Source organism: Marmota monax, unplaced genomic scaffold (assembly GCF_021218885.2).
Source record: "Marmota monax isolate L192 unplaced genomic scaffold, Marmota_monax_Labrador192_F-V1.1 WCK01_AAM20220418_F8-fsc00043, whole genome shotgun sequence".
Lineage (NCBI taxonomy): Eukaryota > Metazoa > Chordata > Mammalia > Rodentia > Sciuridae > Marmota > Marmota monax.
The window spans coordinates 14729371-14749076 of NW_026691982.1; the positions used below are offsets into that span (position 1 = coordinate 14729371).

At 34.2% G+C, this 19706-nt stretch overlaps 1 protein-coding gene and 1 pseudogene across 8 annotated transcripts in view; one reads left to right on the forward strand and one right to left on the reverse strand.

The window, feature by feature from the left end:
• The window catches only part of Cdk8 (cyclin dependent kinase 8), a 171870-nt gene that overhangs the window by 12250 nt on the left and 139914 nt on the right, over positions 1–19706 (forward strand). The window lies entirely within an intron of this gene.
• On the reverse strand, positions 3193–8274 carry LOC124095121 (large ribosomal subunit protein uL30-like; annotated as a pseudogene).

The following is a 19706-nucleotide window of genomic DNA, read 5'->3' on the forward strand; positions in this document are numbered from 1 at the left end:
CTGTCTTTGTACATAACATGCTCTGAGGTGGAGGTGGGACTTCCAGGTCTCCAGTGTTCCCCATGGACATTTGCTGTGGATGATGCCACTGTGATTATATCCACAGGGAGTTTTCTCCCTGTTGGCTTTTTCAACAGTCCTAGAGACTGATCACCATGCCCAAGTACAAGCTACTTGTTATAACCCTAGCACTGCACTGCAAGACTGGTGAACTGAGGGTCAACTTTCCCAGGAATACTTCTTTACAGGCTTGGGCTTCAGGTTCTTTGAGGTCCAGTCTTTTGTCTTCTAAAAAGTTTACACCAATCATACATCAAAACTCCCAAACCAAAACTTATCTGGAAAGAAGAAATGGGAATAAATATATAAAGGACATGTTTGAGTCAGAATTGTTTAGATGATTCTTTTGCAAATTTTGCATTGGGTGTTCCTTCTTCCCCATGTTGTTCTGTTATTTATTTATTTATTTATTTTTTCAGTTTTGTTCATTTTTGTGTATTTTAGAATACCAGTTGGAATTTAAAAAAAGTTTTAAGAGTCGTTTGGGTATTTAAAATTAGTCATTTCAGTATTTTTACCTATTACCTTGGGTTTACTTTTCATCAAATTTCTCTAGTCCAACTTAATATTGTTACAATTATAAATGATTGGATACTCTTTGAGTTATTCTACCTTAATCTACTTTTTCTTAATGCATACTCTTAGTGCTCTTCTTGCTCAAATCATCTTTCTCTTCATTTTTGTTGCTTAGCTTTAGTCATTCTCATTTTCTGCCCAGTGCTGACCTACTCCTGATATTTTCCTTTCTTTCCCATTTTAGCTTGTCTTTTCTGTTTCATACTGATTTTGGCTTTGTTCCTTGACTCCCTTCTCAGTTGAACTCACCTCTGGGCTTGCCTCCGTAGAACAGGAAAGCCTTCTACTAGTAGAATTGCTTGACTTATCATATTCAGCAGAGGTAATCTTTTACAGGAGGTACAGGCAGGTGAGACAGCTCTGATGTATTTTCTTAATTTCAAAGAAACTTTAAAAAAAGTTAAGTCCTGCTAAACAGAATTCTTTCATCATAGACATAATTCCTGCTCAGAAGTTGGAAGCAACCTCCTTATAGTTAGAAAGCTGAAGGAAGTATACAGATATTTTATCTGGAAATCTGTTTTAATATATAAGCCCAGCTCAACGTGAGAATTTAAACCAGATATCCTGGAGTTGAAAGTCACTATTGTCCTGTGTTAACCAAGACTAATTTACCCCTGCAGATCCCTTTTAAACTGGTTACATGAGCTGGGCTCAGAAATGTGAAAGCAAAAACAAGAAAATATGTTGAAGAACACATATTTTTAAAATTTATTTTTAGTTGTAGATGGACACAACACCTTTGCTTTATTTATTTATTTATCTTTAGTATTTATTTTTTTTAGTTGTAGTTGGACACAATGATTTTATTTATTTATTTATTTTTATGTGGTGCTGAGGATTGAACCCAGGGCCTCACCTGTGCTAGACGAGCGCTCTTACCACTGAGCCACAACCCCAGCCCCAATATGTTTATTTATTTTTATGTTGTGCTGAGGATTGAAACCAGCACCTCACATGTGCTTGGCAAGCACTTTACTACTGAGCCCCAGCCCCAGCCCCAGCTTATACCATATACCACTTATATTTCATCTATTTCTCTTCAGAATTTTTTCTTTTCTTTTTTGTTGTTGTTTTGCTTTTTTATTTTGTTTTGTTTTGTTGATTGGGACCATTCAATTCTAAAAAGCAATTCAGCCTGATGGTCTCAAGTATTTGAATTTTTTAATGTAATCAAAAATACTGAGTGTACCACTTTTTAAATTGTATTTTTTTTTAAACTGGTGATTGTACCAAGGGGCACTTTATCACTGAGCTACATCCCCAGATTTTTTTTTATTTTAAGACAGGGATTCACTGAGTTGCTAAGGCAGGCCTGAAACTTGTGATCCTCCTGCCTTAGCCCTCCTAGTGACTAGAGTTATAGATGTGTGCCACTGTACCTGGCTCCTGAAATAATTTTTTGATCATGCAGTGTCTTTGCTACATTTCTGTAACAGGACTCACTGAATTTAAGTATGTTGCTGGTTTTCACATTAGAATGTAATACAATTATATTTCTCTGTATTGAAATTCTGTACTATAATTATTCTTGACATTTTGGAATGTAAGATAACATTTACTATGACTTGTTTAAGAGTAGTTTTGATTTAGTTGCAGTATACAAAGCAGGGAAATTAAATCACATTTTCATGAAGAAAATGTTAATAATATCTCCCAAGAATTTATAATTTTAGAATTCTTAAAGTTTCTATTATAGGGCTGGGGAAGTGGCTCAAGCGGTAGCGCGCTCGCCTGGCATGCGTGCGGCCCGGGTTCGATCCTCAGCACCACATACAAACAAAGATGTTGTGTCCGCCGAAAACTAAAAAATAAATATTGAAAAACTCTCTCTCTCTCTCTCTTTAAAAAAAAAAAAGTTTCTATTATAACTTCATTGAGATATAATTCATATGTGATATAATTTACCTAAAGTTTACCATTTAGTGCTTTTAGTATATTCATAGGGTTTTGTATTTATTATTACAGAATAATTTTATAGTATTTTTGTTCTAAAAGAAATCTTGAAAGCATTAGCAGTCACTCCCCATTTCCTCCAGTCCCAGGCCTAGACAACCACTAAGCTACTTTCTGTTTCTGGATTTTACTCTTTCAGACATTTCATGTAAATCAAACAGTATGTGGTCTTTTGTGGCTAACTTATTTTACTTGACACAGTGTTTTCAAGTCTCACTTGTGTTGTAGTATTTATCGTGTTTTGTCCATGTTGCAGTATGTATCATGTTTTGTTTTGTGTATTCATTCAGTATTAATTGATGAATATTTGGATTGTTTCTACTTTTTGGTTTTTGGGAATGAGGCTGCTGTGAACATTGGTATAGAAGGATCTGAGTCCCTGTTTATAGTTCCTAGTTATTCAATATATTTAGGAGTGGAATTGCTGAACAATATGATAACTCTTGTGTTTAACGTTTTTTGAGTAATTACCAAATTGTTTTCCACAGGTTTTTTTTTATTGTTTTGAAACCGGCTTCATTCCTTCAGTAATAGATTATGTATATATTCCGTGTCATCATTAACTATCTTCCTAATCTTGTTTTTTTTTTTTTTTTAACATTAAGAACAAGTACTGTTTTATTAACTGACCAGATTACAAAAATACCGTGATAGATACCTTAGTTCATCCTTCTAATAAGCCTGTTGATCTGGTCTTCCCTGTTGCCAGCATCTCCACCTTTACAAAATGGGTGTTTTTTTTTCTTCATTCCACCTCTTAGAGAATCTGAAGGGCCACAGGATGTTATTTGCTTCTTTGAAGCATTTTCCAACAGTATAGATCTCAGGAATCAGATCTTCCATGCAGATGATGCCATATTTGCCAAGAGATTGAGTAATCAAAATATTATCTTTCAAGGCAATTAGTTTCTTATTGCTTTTGCCATATCCATGCTTGTACATTAGTTCATTCACTGACTTCAGGTTTGGGTATTCCCATGCAATATATGGTTCCATAATCAGCATGTTAATTGAAACCTTGTTGAACTTAAGAAGGTGCTATTGAAGATCTGGTGAAGATGAAGAAGTTATAATACCTTATGAACCTTTGGGCTCACACCACTGATGCCTCTGATCCTAATGACAAATGCACATTTGGGTTCTGCAGGTACATAGAAGTTCTTAGCTTTTCTTGCCATTATAGCCATTTAAATCTCCGTTTGGTTCATTTGTCAAGAGCCATCCATGGACTGTGCGTAAGGACCTTTTCAGCATTGGATCCACTGAGGGGGTAAATCTGGTATTTGGAAACTGTAGTGGCAGTCCTGCTATTAAGAGCACCCATTACCTGTGAACTCCGCTGCAGCTCTGCTCAGCGTCCTGCACAGCTCTGGAGATTGGGTGACTTTTTTGCTGTATCCACACAGCCTCAGAGATGGGTGTATCCTGCTAAGATGTAAATCAACCTTTTGACTGCAAGACATCATGAAGCAAGACTCTACCCCTGAAACCTTACCCTGCCTTTGATGTACCTCCTTAAATAAATCCACCAGAGTCATTTTCTAATTGTTCAGCTCCCGCACTTGTGTGGGCTGGACCTATCTATCAGGGGCTCTGCTTTTAAAACCTATTCTTTGACTGTCTTTTATTTCTTCACTAATTATTTCAGACTATTTTCTCAGGAGGCTTATCCTATCCTGAACAGGAAAAATTACTCTGTGGAGGCACTGGCTTTTTTTCATAGATAAGCTTTCTCCTTGCCTTCCAGGCATCTCTTGGGCAAACTTCTTTCTCAGGCGCTTTATCTTCAGCTCTGCTTTTTTTTGAATGTTTCATGGTTCCAGCCTGAAAAACTGTTGGTGTTAAATTTTAATGTTTGTATTTACTGTGTTTAAGATCACTGCCCCCCCACTGGAGGTTGAACCCATTGCCTTGTGCATGCTAGGCAAGTTCTCTATTACTGAGCTACATCCCTGCCCTTTTAAAAATATCAGTTTTATCTCAAGTCAGGGTTGCCGGTGTTGCCTAGACTGGCCTTGAATCTCAGCCTTCTGAGTAGCTGGGATTATAGGTCTGTACCACCACACTTGGCCCTTTTGAACTTTTATTTTTTTTTGAATATTTGCCACAGTTCCATTTTTTGTTTCTATATCTTTGTAGGCAATAGTTATTTAAGCCCTATGAAAAATTCTTAGAAGTGAATTTATGGCATCCGTTTTTAAATGCAAAAGTCCAGAAAGTTTGAATTTATTTGTAATGAACAGGAATAATGTTTGCCTCTTCCATGATCAGCTTTTTTGTTATTGTTTTCTTTAATCTTTGCAAATTTGATAACAATTAGGGTTTTATTTATATTTCCTTCATTACTTTTTAATTTATGATTTTGTTATTTAATTTCTTTAGTGAATTGTTCAATCATTTTGCCCTGTAATAATCTTTTTTTAAAAAATTTTTTATTGTTGGTTGCCCTGTAATAATCTTAAAAATTAATTTTTTTGAAGTGGTTTGTTATATTAACTCTTTATTGTTGTATTTCTAGTTTTGTATGTCTATTTTTATATATTCAAATATATATTTAAATAAAATCTATCATTCTTTTATTGCCTTTTGCTTTTCCCTATTGTATGCCTTTTATTTACATTTCCTTCTAACATTTTTATAGGTTTCAAAAATATTTGCAATTTAATTTTTAATTAGTCTTAAATTTATTTGATCTATTAGGTGGTGTTCCGATTTTAGCTTTTCAAATCATTTAAATGTTATTGAATAACTTTCACAATTGATTTGAAATTTCACTTTTTAAAGTCACTCTTAGTATTCATATATACTTGGTGTTTATTCTGGACTTTGATCTATTGATGTTCTTGTGTTATTCTCATGTTGTAAGTCTTATAGATTTATAATGTCTGGTAAGACCAATTCCTCTTAGTCTTTTTTTTTTTTTAAATAGGTTTTCTTGCCCACTTATTTCATATAAACTTTAAAATCAACAACTCGTTATAAAAATATTTTGAGATTTGATTAAATTGTGTTAAGTCTAATTACTTTCCCTACTCATGATTGTTTTTCAGTGTGTTTGGTTTTTAAGAATATTGATAAAGACCTTGTAGTGTTCTTCATGTTGGCCCTGCGTATTGTTTATTACAAGATATTTTATTTATTTCAGTAGTTTTCTTCACAGGTTTACACTTCAGTAAGTCTCATGCATTATTTGGGACATACAAAAATTTTTTGTTTTAATCTGAATTGCAGGTTTATCTGGGCATCCTGTATTTCATTTCTAAATCTGATAACTATATATTTGCATTTAACTGTTTATATGGAACTTTAAAAATATTCCTACAAGTAGAGATAATTTAATAAATCCTGTTAACTCACCATAATCAATATTCGTAAGTTTTCTGCTGTCTACTTAGTTTAAAATCTTTCTTTTTTAAGTTCACTGTCCTGGATTTTCTAGGTTGGTATACATATCATCAGCAATATTAATAGTTTTATTGTTGATTCCCTTCTAGTACTCCAACTCTAGAAAAGCTAGTGTTATTGCATTGGCAGTAACTTTTTAATGGTTTTAAAAATTACTTAGATATTTTACTGACAGTATTGGAGATATTTTTGTCTTTTGATTTTTAAAAGAGAATGTTTTAATTTTCTCTCTTACTAATGTTTTTTTTTTTTTTTTCTTGGTACCTAAGATTGAACCCAAGGGCTCTGAGTTGCTCAGAGCCTCGCTAAATTGCTGAGGCTAGCCTTAAAACTTGTGATCCTCTTGCCTCAGCCCATCACTGGGATTACAGGTGTGCACCGTTGCATCTGGTTCTTATTAACTTTTACTCAATTAATATTATTAGATTTAGGATTGACACATATGATGTTCCACCTTTTATGAGTTTGAGCAATTCATTTAATCTGAGAACATCAGATTTCTAATCTGTAAAATGAATCATACCACAGTTCTTTTGATTTAATATCACAAGATAATACATGTAAAACAAGTTTTCAAGCTCTCATAAAACCATGTAAGTTACATAGACTTATTAAATTAATCTTGCTTATTCAGACATTTGTGATAGCTATTTCTTCAGTACCACTTCTTTTATTTATATTTTTTCAAGCACAATTTATTTATTAGCAGATGATAAACATTCATAAATATTTTTGTTTGCAATGACAGCCTATGGCTTTTTCCTGCTATAATTTCATGAGTGTATTTTCAGAAAATTTACTATGATAAATCTCTTACGGAAACAGCAATTTAGTTGAGGAAAAGGGACAGGAGAGTTTTTGTAGGACTTGTAATATTATAGGTATTTTTATAGCTGTATCTAAAATAGTTAATCTGTTGACCAAAATTAACAAAAACAAACCAAAATATTTCTGTCTTTAGCCTTTTGTTCATACACTCTAAAGGTCCTGAGCCTCTGTAGAATTTTTGTTCTTGACCATGAAGTTTTGCTTGCACAACTATTCACAACTGCCAGCAGTAAACAAAAGAATAAAAGAATGCTTGAGTAAACAAAACATTTCTGTTCCAGAACACTCATACAGTCAAATAATGCAGCAACATGTGCCTATTTTCTACATGCAACTATTATTTTTTCCTATTTAGGTTATGCTGATTCCTCTCAGCATTGTAATAATAATGCTTTCATGCGTTCATTTTTTTCTAATTAATTGGTGATGTTATATCCACATTTTGTTATAAAAACTTATGCTTTGGGAGACTTGCATATATTTGCTAGTACAAGGTGAGTAGTTAGTACTGTAAATATTTGCTGATTACAAATAGCCAGATGGTGCATTTCAAATATTGAGACTTGATATTATTACTCTAGCTTAGTGAGGTTTTTAAGTCTGAGTCAGTAAACTTGCTTATTTGATATTGATTGAAACTTTAGAAAATGGAATCCTTACAAACGTACAAAAATCATAGTACTTTTTTACTTTTGACAAATATTATTACATTATATGAAAATAAGAACTAGAACAGATTTGGAGAAAGGCAAACAAAATGATTCAGGGGAAGGTACCATAGTATATAAATTAAGAAGGTTTGGGCTTTTCACCTTGGGAATTAATGAAATGGAATTTGAAGTATAGAAAACTGTACTCATATAGGTGATTTTATTATTTTTATTTTTTAAAATCTTATCCTGGTGAGCCATTGCTTCTTCTTTTCCTATCTTGAAATAGGATGTTATGGTAGAAGTCCTACAATATTTTGTTTTAAAGCTGAAAATTTAATTTACTTCCATAAAAATTTAGTGTATTCATGAGTATGGTAGGTTTTCTTCACTGGACCAAATACCCGACATAAATGACTTAAAGAAAGAAAAGTCTAGTCTGTTTTGGCTCACAGTTTCAGAGGTTTAGGTCCATGCTTGAGTGGCTCCGTTGCTCTGGGACTGATGTGAAGCAGAACATCATAGTGGAAGAGTATGGTGGAGGAAAGCTGCTCAACTCAGGGAAGCCAGGAAGGAGAGCAAGAAGATGTTAGGGACTAGATATAGTCTCCAGGGACATGCCCCAGTGACCTACTTCCTCTGTCTTTGTCTCCCTGTAGTTTCCACCACCTCCTAGTTGTTCATTTAGCTTCAATGGATTAATCATTGAGGTCAGAGTCCTCATGATATAATCACTTCCAAAAGCCCTACCTCTGAAATTTGATGCTTTGGGGATCAAACCTGAATCTTTGAGGGACATGACTCTTTAGAGGACATTCTAGATCCAAACCATAACCATAAATGAATAGTTAGATATGTTCATAATTAACTTCTAAATGGAAATAAGTACTTTTTAAGGTTTTTTCTTTAGTCTTCTGAGGTTTAAATCAAGGAACATAAGCATGTTCTTCTATATGGGTACCATTTCAAGTATTTGCTATTAAGTGGAAGAGGAAAAAACTGTTTTGTGACCCAAGACACAGACCTGACTAATGACTGGAAGCAAAAGAGAGCACACTTTGGCAGGATAACATAAGGAGGAACTTTGTAACAAAGTTGTCCAAACATGGAATGGAAAGCAGAGGTTTTGCTCTTTCTACAAATGGTTTCGGCATATCTAAATTGACAAATTTATGTTGTTGAGGAAGAAATTCAAGTATTGGATGGATGTTGGAACTAGATGACTTGTATGGTCCTACCCGTTCTGAGATTTTATAATAAAACATAAGGAACAATTATCTGTTAGAGAACATTGGCTTGAATGAGCTATGAATCTAAAAAGAGTACAAGAACTTACGCCAGTTATGGAGACAGTTGTTTTGCCTTTCAAAGTGATGAACCACAGGCTTGCTTTATATATTTTAAACAATATGTTAAAGTTTTAATGTACATGAAAGATGTATAGACAGAATACAAGAGTTTGAGGTAGAAAATAATAGTTTCCCGATTCTCTGATGACTACCTTTCTGTAACTAGTAGTGAGGACTAGGGTGGTGTTAAAAATTAATCCCAGATTTCTGTCTTGAATAACTTAGTCAAGATGGGTACTGTGGTGATTGCCTATAATCCCAGCAACTGGGGAAGTTGAGGCAAGATGATCACAAATTTGAAGCCTGCCTCAGCAATGGAGAGTGGCCCTGTCTCAAAAGGGACTAGAAATGTAACTCAGTGGTATAGCGCCCTATTGTCAATCCCTAGTACTGGGGCAGGGACTAGGGTGGGATGAGTGGACAGTGGCAGTGTCATTAACTAAGAGAAAGGGTAAGACTTGAAAGACTAGGAAGCTGTGTGGGGTAGTCTTACTGAAACCGTCTTATATTGTTATGTCCAATGAATTATTTAGGCTTTATATTTTGCTTATACTCTAGTGACTTCTTCACAGATGTTATTTCACTTGAAGAGGTTTTTATTGGCCATATTTGGGACAATTTGAGTATCAAAAAAGGGTGTATTATTATGTCATTTAAATAGTCTATGAATGCATATTAATAGTAAAAGGGCCAAGGGGGAATTCTTTACAGAAGAATGTTAGTTGATAAATATAGAAGAAATGAGAATCAGAGAAACAGTTTGTAATTCCCAGTTTAATAACTGATATAGGCAAGAATCATCAGTAGATAATAAAGCCACTGGTGAAAAGTTTGAGAAATAAAAGTATTACCTTATGAATTATTTACTAATTGTAAGGGAGAAAATGTACCTTTATACTGGAGAGATAATGGCAGTCACCAGCTTAAAGTAACCAATCTCAGGCTCACAATTATTGGGTTACTCCATCATTTTTGCCTTTTGATGTGATTCAGTAGAAAAACAAGAAAATCACTAGTTTTAGCTATTTTTATTTAAGTGGTACTGGCTATTAAACTCTGGATTCTCTACCACTGAACTACATTCCAAGCCCCTTTTATTTTATTTTCATACAGGGTCTCACTAAGCTGCCTAAGCTGGCCTTGAACCTGAGATCCTTCAGCCTCAGCCTCCACAGTCACTGGGATTACAGTAGTGTACCACTGTGCCCTATTCTGGTGTAGTATTCTTGATAAATTGTTTACTTTCAATCTAACCATGAAGGAATAATGAGACAAATCAGTAAAGTGTGCTGTTCCACAAGATTGTCTATGTTCTGTAAGATCAATTGGTTAGTCTCTTTAAGAAAATATCATGAGAACCTTTATGGTGGTGGCAGTGATGGGTTTAATTTTTTAAAAATACATAAGGCTAAGGAGATTCAACCAAATTCAGTGCATGGGTCCTGACTTTAACAAAAACCAACATAAAAGACATGCTTGGAACCCTTGGGGTAATTTTTGCTTGAGTTACACATTAAATGAATTTATAAGAATGCTGTTTTTGAGGGGTATGTAAATGATATTTGCTTATGTAGGAAAATGTTGATGTATGCTGAAATATTAGGATTGAAGTAGCATGATGCTTTTAAATGTTTCTGAAAAAAATTTTATGTATATATAAAATGATGTAGTCAAATGTTAATTTAGCATAAGTGAAAAGTATATAGGTCTTTATGCATCCTACAGTTTTTCATTAGATTTAAACATTTTTGAATATTTTTTTGAAAGTGTGATTTTTAATGATTACATTATAGTCTCATGGCTGTATATGATAGTTTATTAAATAATTAAAAATTTTAAAGGAGTTGTTTTATAAATGGTGATTCAGTACCTTAAATAAGCTCTCAAATATTCATTTAAACCTATATCATAACTGAAATAGCACTAGAAGTAGCCTTGTGTGCCTCTGTATTTAATCTTATAAACATTTGACCCATTGCTACTTGGATTGTCATAATCTCATTAAAACCTGAGCCTTAGTCTTCTCTTCGAAACCTGACTTGATAAAAGGTTTGGAAATAATGAGATGGAGGCACTGGCAACAGGTTCAGGTCTCAGGTTTCAAAACAGTGAATAGTTCAAAAGTGACTACCTGTAGGAGAGTTCGGTATCGCCTGTCTATAATTTAAATCATTCTGGTAGTAAGGAGTACTACCTCAATGTGGTTTAAGTTTTCTTTCACTGATAACTAATGAATACCAAGCACCCCTTTGTATAATTAATGACCATTTCCATATCTTTTGTGAAATACCTGTTCAAGTCTTTTGCCTAATTTTCTACAAGTTGTCTACTTTTTTCTTATTATATATAAGAATTCCTGTTCTTTGTTGAATACATACACACTCTTTTCTGTACTGCAAATATTTTCTATCATTCTATGGGTTGTATTTTTACCCTTGTAACAGTGTCTTGGTGAACAGAGGTTCTTAGTTTTAATACAGTCTAATTTATTACTTTTTCTACAAGCAGCAGTTTTTTTGTGTCCTGTTTAAAAAACTATTGTCTACATCAAAGTTGTTTTTTCATATTTAGAATTAGCACTCATTTGGGATTGATTTTTGCATATTGTGTTAAGAGGTCAAGATTCATTTCACACATCACCATAATTACTATATGTCCAAATTCTTTACAATGCATGACAAAACAAAAGAAATCTTGAAACTACAATGCTAAGTCCTGAAAGATGATTAAAATAATTTGTTCATTTATGTAGCACATACACATAGAGAAAAGGTTGTAGTTGTGCTGGTGTCTTAATAGAATTCCAAAATCAGGAGCCATATGAGTGAATTGCAATAGCAACAAGGAAGTAAACTGCCCCAAATTTTTAAAAATAGAAATAAATTATGCTCAAATTTAAAAAGTAATATTGTATGATACAGTTTACAACAGCTGGGTGTGATGGTGCACAAGTAAACCTAGCTACTTGGGAGGCTGAGGCAAGAGGATTGCAAGATGGAGACCAGTCTGGGCATTTAGTTAGAGCATGTCTTAAAAAATAAAAAAGGGCTGTGAGTGCCTGAGGAGTCAATCCCCAGTATTGCCCCGCCAAAATTAAAAAAACAACAGCACCTTTGGCCTTCATCTTTGAATAAGAGGCAAGAACTTTCAAGTTTTTAATGTGTTTTTCTTCACAATTTCAGCATAACATGATATCATTTCTCCTGTTTCTCTCCCTCTCTCTTAAAATATTTGTTTCAGTTGTAGTTGAATACAATACCTTTATTTAATTAATTTATTTTTATGTGGTGCTGAGGATGGAACCCAGTGCCTTTCATGTGCTAGGCAAGCGCTCTACCGCTGAGCCACAACCCCAGTCCCTCCTCCTGTTTCTTTTGTTTTTAATTTTTAGAGTCATCTGTTGGTTTCCAAAAATAGAATATAAAGAATTTGGTTTTGGTGTACACTTTGCCCCATAGCAATATGTACAGTTTTCTCCCCCATATTCATGAAGTGTCTTAGATCTTCATAATATCCTGAGTATTCACACGATTTTTTCTGTGTTGGAGTTAAATTTCTGGATCCTCATAATTTTCCTGGGTTTACTCTTATTTTTCTAGGGTTCTTTGTTGAGTAGATTTCTGAGAGGAAGTAACTGGATGGTATATTGTCTGTCCAGGAAATGTTGCTATTTAACTTTGTGTTAGTTTACAACTTTATATTAGTTAGATTCACAGATTCATACATTATGTTCATATGGTTTATATCAACAGTGACAAAAAGGGGAAAAGAAGCGAGAGAGAAAATTGGGGATATTTGGAAAAGTTTTATGAAAGGATAGTTATCCTATGTATTTTACAAAATCTGTTTTAAAAGCTGTGTTGTGTGTTTGTGTATGTGTGTGACTAAAACAATGAAGGCATTTCTTTCTTTTATGACTTAAGCTGATGAGCAATTAAGGGTAGTTAGACTGGATTTGTTCCTGGAGTTATCAGGGACCCAGGTGCCATTCTCTATTCCTGGGCCTTGGTATTCAAAGTTTGATTCTCAGAAATACAACAGTATCACTTGGAAACTTGTTAGAAATGCAGAATTGAGTCCCAGTCAGATCTATTGAACCAGATTCTGCACTTTAAGAAGACTTAAGGTAATGTGCATATTACCTTAAGAATTGCTGGAGGGTGGGGCGGGGTTGTGGCTCAGCAGTAGAGCACTCACCTAGCATCCATCTGTGAGGCCCTGGGTTCCATCCTCAGCACCACACATAAACAAACAAACAAACAAACAAAATAAAGGTATTGTGTCAACTACAACTAAAATATTTAAAAAACTGCTTTGGGGTTGTTTATATGTTCAAAGATGTCTTATTCAAGTGAGGGAAAAAGAAAAAGTGGAACTGGAGGGCATGTAGATTTGTTCTAAAGGCATGAACTAAAAGCTGCTCATGTGATTTTTGCTGGTATCTCATTGGCCAAAAGTTTGTCCAGTAGCCATATAGTATAAAGAGTGACAAGGGAAGCAGGAAGATGTAGTACAGTTGGCCCTTCGTATCAGTGGGTTCTGCATCCGTGGATTCACCCAAATGCACAGATTGAAAATAATTGTGTCTATATAACATGTACAGGCTTTTTTTTCCTTGTCCTTCCACAAATAACACAATATAACAACTATATAGGTAGTATTTATATGATTTAAGATAGATAGCAGGATGTGCATAGGGTTTGTAGAAATACCAAGGAGATTTTTTTAAGGAACTTGAGCATCTTTGGATTTTGGTATCTGTGGGGTTTTCATACTAATTCTCCATAGACATCGAGGACAGCTCTTACTTAGTTAGGTTGTTGTGTGTTTAGCTTTACTTGGAGGGGCTCTGTTACTGAAAGAGGAAAAGAATAGATGTGATATGGGGGAAAACTAGCAGTGATTCTTTGGCTGAGTATGGAATTTTTTAATTATTTATTTTTAGTTGTAGTTGGACACAAAGGTATTGTACCTTTATTTTTTAAATTTATTTTTATGTGGTTCTGAGGATCGACCCCAGGGCCGCCTCATACGAGCTAGGCGAGCGCTCTACCGCTAAGCCCCAACCCCAACCCCATGAGTATGGAATTTTAGGCTGTAATTCCTTTTAAAAACCCCAGAGTTTGAAAATATTACTTTGTCTTCTAACTTTAGTGTCATTGAAAACTCTTACCATTCAGATTCTTGATCTCTGTGTATAACTGAAAGCATATAAAATATATATTTTTTTAAGTTTTTGTTTTCCTGAACTTTCACAATTAAGTATATTTGTGTATCTATTTTCATTTAATATGCTGAATCCTGAGATGTAGGACAGGGACTTTGAATTAGAAATTAGAAATGTTCTTATTATTTGATTTTGAGCAGGAGGTTGCAAGGGATAATCCAGGGCTTCATGGATGCTAGATAAGTGCTCTACCATGGAGCTGTATCCCAAGCCCAGTTATTATTTGATAATTTCTGTTTTTGCATTTTCTGTGTTATCTTTTTCTAGATTTTTTTCAGTCATTTTATTTAGGTTTTTATTTGTTTTAATTGATATTTATTTTTCATCTAGGTATTTTTGTTGCTGTTTCTGGGGATAGAACTAGGAGTACTTTTATCACCTAACTATATCCCTAGTTCTTTTTATTTTTTGAGACAGAGTCTTGCTAAGTTGATGAGGATCTCAATAAATTGCTGATGCTGACCTTGAACTTGGGATCCTTTTGTCTCAACCTCCTGAGTTGCTGGAATTATAGGGATGTACCACTGTGCCAGGCTCCACTCAGTTTTTTTGTAGTCTTGTTTACGTATTTTGGATATAATAACATCTGTTTGATCATTTAAATTTTTTTTAAACAACAAGCAAAGTTATATATGATCATTTAAATTTTTTTTTAATCATTTAAAAAATGATTTTTTTATCATTTAAATTATTTATGATCATTTAAATTTTTTTTAAACAACAAGCAAAAATATATATATTAATGTTGTACAACATGATATTTAAAAAATATATATATATGCAATGTAGAGTGGCTAAGTCAAACTAATTAGCTGACTTTTGTGGTGAGAACATTTAAATTTACTCTGATTTTCAAGTATACAAACATCATGATTAGTTAGAGTCACTTTGTTGTACAGTAGATCTCTTGAACTTATTTCTGTTGTCTGCAACATCTCTTCTTCCTCTCAACCCCTGGTAGCAACCATTCTGTTCTCTATGAGTAAAACATTTTTGGACTCCCTATATGAGTGAGATCATGCGGCATTTATTTTTCTGCATCTGGCTTATTTTACATGTCTTCCATGTTCATCTGTGTTATTGCAAATGATGGGATTTCATTTGTTCATTGTTAATTTAACAGCTTAATAATATTCCATTACGTGTATGTACCATATTTTCTTTATCCATTCTTCCATTGATTCCTTGTATTCAGTGAATGTGGAAGTACATTTTATCTTTTTGACATGCTAATTTCATTTCCTTTGGATGTATACCTTTTATTGGAATTATTGTGGTTTGTGGTAGTTCTGTTTCAGATTTTTTTGAGGAACTTCCATTGCTGTTTTCCATTATGGCTGTACTAATTTAGATTCTTACTAACAATATCTGGGAGTTTCTCTTTCTGTATTCTCATCAGCATTTGTTAATTTTTCTTTTTGATAATAAGTACTCTAACTAGAGTGAGATGATATCTCATTGTTTTAATTTGCATTTCCCTGATGAATTAGTGATATTGAACATTTTTCATCTACCTATTGGTTATTCATATGTCTTCTTTTGAGAGGTGTCTGTTTAGAGCCTTTGCTTGTGATATAGTTGTTTTAAATGTTCTCTTATTGGATCAATTGTCTCTGGCAGTGTTTCTGTTTTCCTCTAAGCTATTTTGGGCTCTTTTCATTATAGGCTTCCTTAAATATAAATAAAACATTTATTAATACTTAAAAATAAAACAACAAATAATCTGCCTATAGCGGTGGATCCTTACTTGTAGAAAATTCAGGTGGGGAATGCTCGCCCTCTCCCTTTTAGGGGATCTTCTATATAAATGTTTTTCTTTTTCCTTAGTCTTCCTAAAAAGATGATCAAAGTATCTTCTTTGTAAAGCACAGAAGCTTAGTAAGACTTATTCTTCTATCACAACAGAATCTTGGTAGTGTGTCAGAGTAGAAAGCAAAGGAGACTTTATTTATGAGGCTTGTGGGGTTTGGTTTAGTATATCTCTTTTCACTATAGAGTTCTAATTGGGATAAGGCAGAATCATTACAATAGGCAGGGGCTTTAAAGTGAGTCTTAAGAGAATAAGGAGAGTAACTTAGTGAATGACTTATTGCCCTGGACGGAGTGATGAGTCTATTACTCAGATAGACATTTTGAAGATGTTTCTGAATCAAACAAGGTTGTTTGGAACTTCATATTCCTGGGCAAGAATTACTGGAATTGTGGGTAATAGTAAAGACATGTTCATATAGATAGTATGTGTTTCCAGTTGGCTTTGATTCTCAGATTCCTCTTTTTCCTCCTCCAAGCATTAACATCTGAAAAAAATGATAACTCCAGTTGTTTATCACTGTATGAAATTCATGATCAGATAACAAGAAGTAAGGGAAAGGAAAGGGAAATGATCATTCTAACCTTTGTAAGTCTCAAAGTTTATTTTTGTGGTTATTTATTTGGTCCTTTTTATTGGACAACAGCTGTGTAGCAGCATTCAGTATTCTGAATACACACCAAGCATTGCATCACAGATGAATACTAAGAAAAGAATTTTGATTAGAGTCTGCATTCTACTTCTAAGTCAGGAATCAAAAGTATCAAAATTAAGCCAAGAGAATAGATTTTTACTGTGAACAAAGAACCCACAAAATCAAATAGAGTTACAGGCAAAATTTCCTGATTATATGGTTGTTTTTCTTGCTTCTGAAATCTTTTTAATAGTAGTAAAGGTACCAGAGAGGATTGAAAGGTTGTAAACACATTTTCCCCCTTGTATCTAAAAGTAGCTTTTTTTGTGAACTACTACTGCCTGTCTGATTTTATAAGCCTCTTGAAGGAAAGTTCTTTGTTCCTGTTGGTATTATCTAGTCCCATGCTTTTCTCTGAACTGTAGTGTACACAATTCTCTCTACTTTCTGGGCTTGTAAAGCTGTAGATCAGGAAGCTTGATATGAGAAGCAAGCAATTTAGAATTCCTTTTTGTGCTTAGAAAATTAGATTCTCAATTTGTTTCCAAGAAGGGAAACTGATGGGCCAAAATGGGCTTTGAGTGATATTAGGAATTATCCTGGAGGGTGTTATTAATTAACTCAAATAGAAAATCCCTGATTAGTTTGCAAGTAGTAGCCAACAGACTTTTGTTGCGGTTTGTATATGAGGTATCCCCTTCCCCCACCCGGGGGGGGTGGGGGAAGAAGTCTCATGTATTAATGCAGTAATGTTCAGAGGAAAAATGATTATGAGAACTGTAACCTAATTTGGATTAACTCATTTGATCAATTAATAATTGGAATGGATTACTGGATGTTAACTTTTGGCAGGTGAGGCATAGTTGGAGGAAGTAAATCAGTGAAGGTGTGCCTTTGGGGATTAAATCTTGTCCCTGGCTCCTCATGCTCTCTTGCTCTCTAGTTCCTACCTGCCATGAACTGAGCAAGTTTCCTTTGCCATGCCCTTAGGCCCTGAAGTTCTGCTTTACCTTGGGCCAAAATGGTGGAGTTGGTTGGTGATGGCCTGAACCTCTGAAAACTAAGCCCCAAATAAACATTTTCTTCTCGAAGTTGTTCTTGTCATGTATTTTTGTCATAGTGATGACAAACTGACACTTCTATGCCACAAATTTAATATTAATCTTTAGGAGCTACCCGATAATCTGTTGGGGCAGAATAACCACATTGGGGTTGTCAAAGAGTATTATAACATGACATTTATTTACTAAAGTAATCTGGTATCAGGTAATAAAACTTGATGTGTCAGTTATTATTAGGTATTTAAGATGTTATTTTAATACCTTTGCTAATAGTAGCCTCAGAAATGTTTGATTTTCTTCCTTTCTTAAAGACTGGAGGTGATATGTACTTGAGTTTCTGAGTAGGTGGAAGGGCTTTGCAAAGCTTCTAATAACAACTCTAGCAAATGGGTGTTTCTCAGAGGTTGAAATTCCTCAGATTAGGAACTCAATATTGACTGTTTTTTTTTTTTTTTTTTTCCTACAGTTTGAGCTGTAGATTTCTAACAAGGTAAGGCTTATGTTTAACTGAAGAATAAGCAGACATTGACTAGCATATGTTCCAAACTCACAGCAGTAGAATAGTTGTATGAAAACCACTCAGTGGTGTTCAAAGACACTTTGAGGTTTGGACTTGTCTGTGTGCCTTTACTGTCTTAACCAAGGATTATGGTGTGAGAGATGAGACATAGACTACCCCACTCTTAGCAATTTTAGTACAGTGTTCAAAATAGTGAGACATCAATCATCAATTTGTTATTGCCAGAGTATATAATTTTCTGCAAAATTTTTTTTTTCAGATTCCATTTTAGTACTACTGATGCCACAGAGAAACTGTCCTGAGAGCATTTCTGCCGATGCCCCTTTTGCAAAAGTGCTAAATGCTTACATTCTCCGGTGTCTTCTTTGGACTGCTTTAAAGATTTGGTCTTTGGGTTACCATGAGGACTGGGATCATAGTAAAGGAATCCTGTCTGCCATAATGATTAGCCCAGACATTTTATTTTCACATCATATTGTTTGTTTCTCTTGCTTTCTTATGAACTCTGAAGTAGCTGTCTCTTTAGAAAGAAGTAGTACAGAATTAAAAAACCATCATTGTTTTCAAAGCATCCCCATATTATGGATTGCCCAAAAAACAAATCTATTCTTAGTTTACATACATTAGCCATTTTATCTCTATCAATAACTGGGTAGTTTTGGTGAATGCATTCACTTCATTCATTTGGGCTTATCTTGGCTCTAGCAAGAGATTACAGTCTAGGACCTAGTTGAGATCTGTTCAAGCATATCCTGCCTCATTTTCTTGTTTAATTTTAAAGATGTGATCTATCAACCACCAACACTAAATCTATATTTTCTGTTAAGTCTTTTTAGGGCATAGTTATAGTTCATAAACACTATTTCCCTTTTAGAGAGTAGATGAATAGCAGGGACCACCAAACTTATTTTGTAAAGGGCTACGTAAATAAATGTCTTAGGCTTGGTGGGATAGTCTCTGTTGTATGATTTGTTTGTTTTTAGCAGTTCTTTAAAAATATTTTTAACATACATATTGTTAGCATTGGGGCAGTACAGAAATGAGCCACAGGCTGATTTTGGCCCATGAGCCAAAAGTATGCTGGCTCACTAAATGTTACAACAATGAATGGAAATGTGTGAAGGATAAAGTAATAGAATTTTATATGAGTTAAGCATCCTCCTTGAACATGTTCTGTTTTTTTTTTGTTTTTTTTTTTCCCAGTTAGCAGAAAGACTGAGCATGAATGACCTTGGAATTGAAAGACAACTAACTCTTAAGCCAAGTCAACAAAATCTGTTAGTTTGGCTAATGTGGCTCTCTTATTGGTAGTCTTTTGTCACTGTCAAGAGAAATTGTTGTAAGCTTTTGATTTCTGATTCCTAGTAAGTTAAGTTAGAGCAGGAAGGACTTGTTCAGATCCCTCATAAGTAAATAGGTAAAAACATTTATGATAATTAAGAAGGCTCAGAGTAGGAAGTTGCTGAAGTGCTCATTTTAAATTACAAAAAGTCTTCCTGTTTAGGTTTCCAGGGAAGAGGTTTGGTTATTGAAGACTTGGTTAAAGGCCTATCATTATGATCTTTTACAGAAAAATGGGAACCCACTGCCTGTAGTAGTCTTTCAGATCTAGGAATCTTCATAACTATCT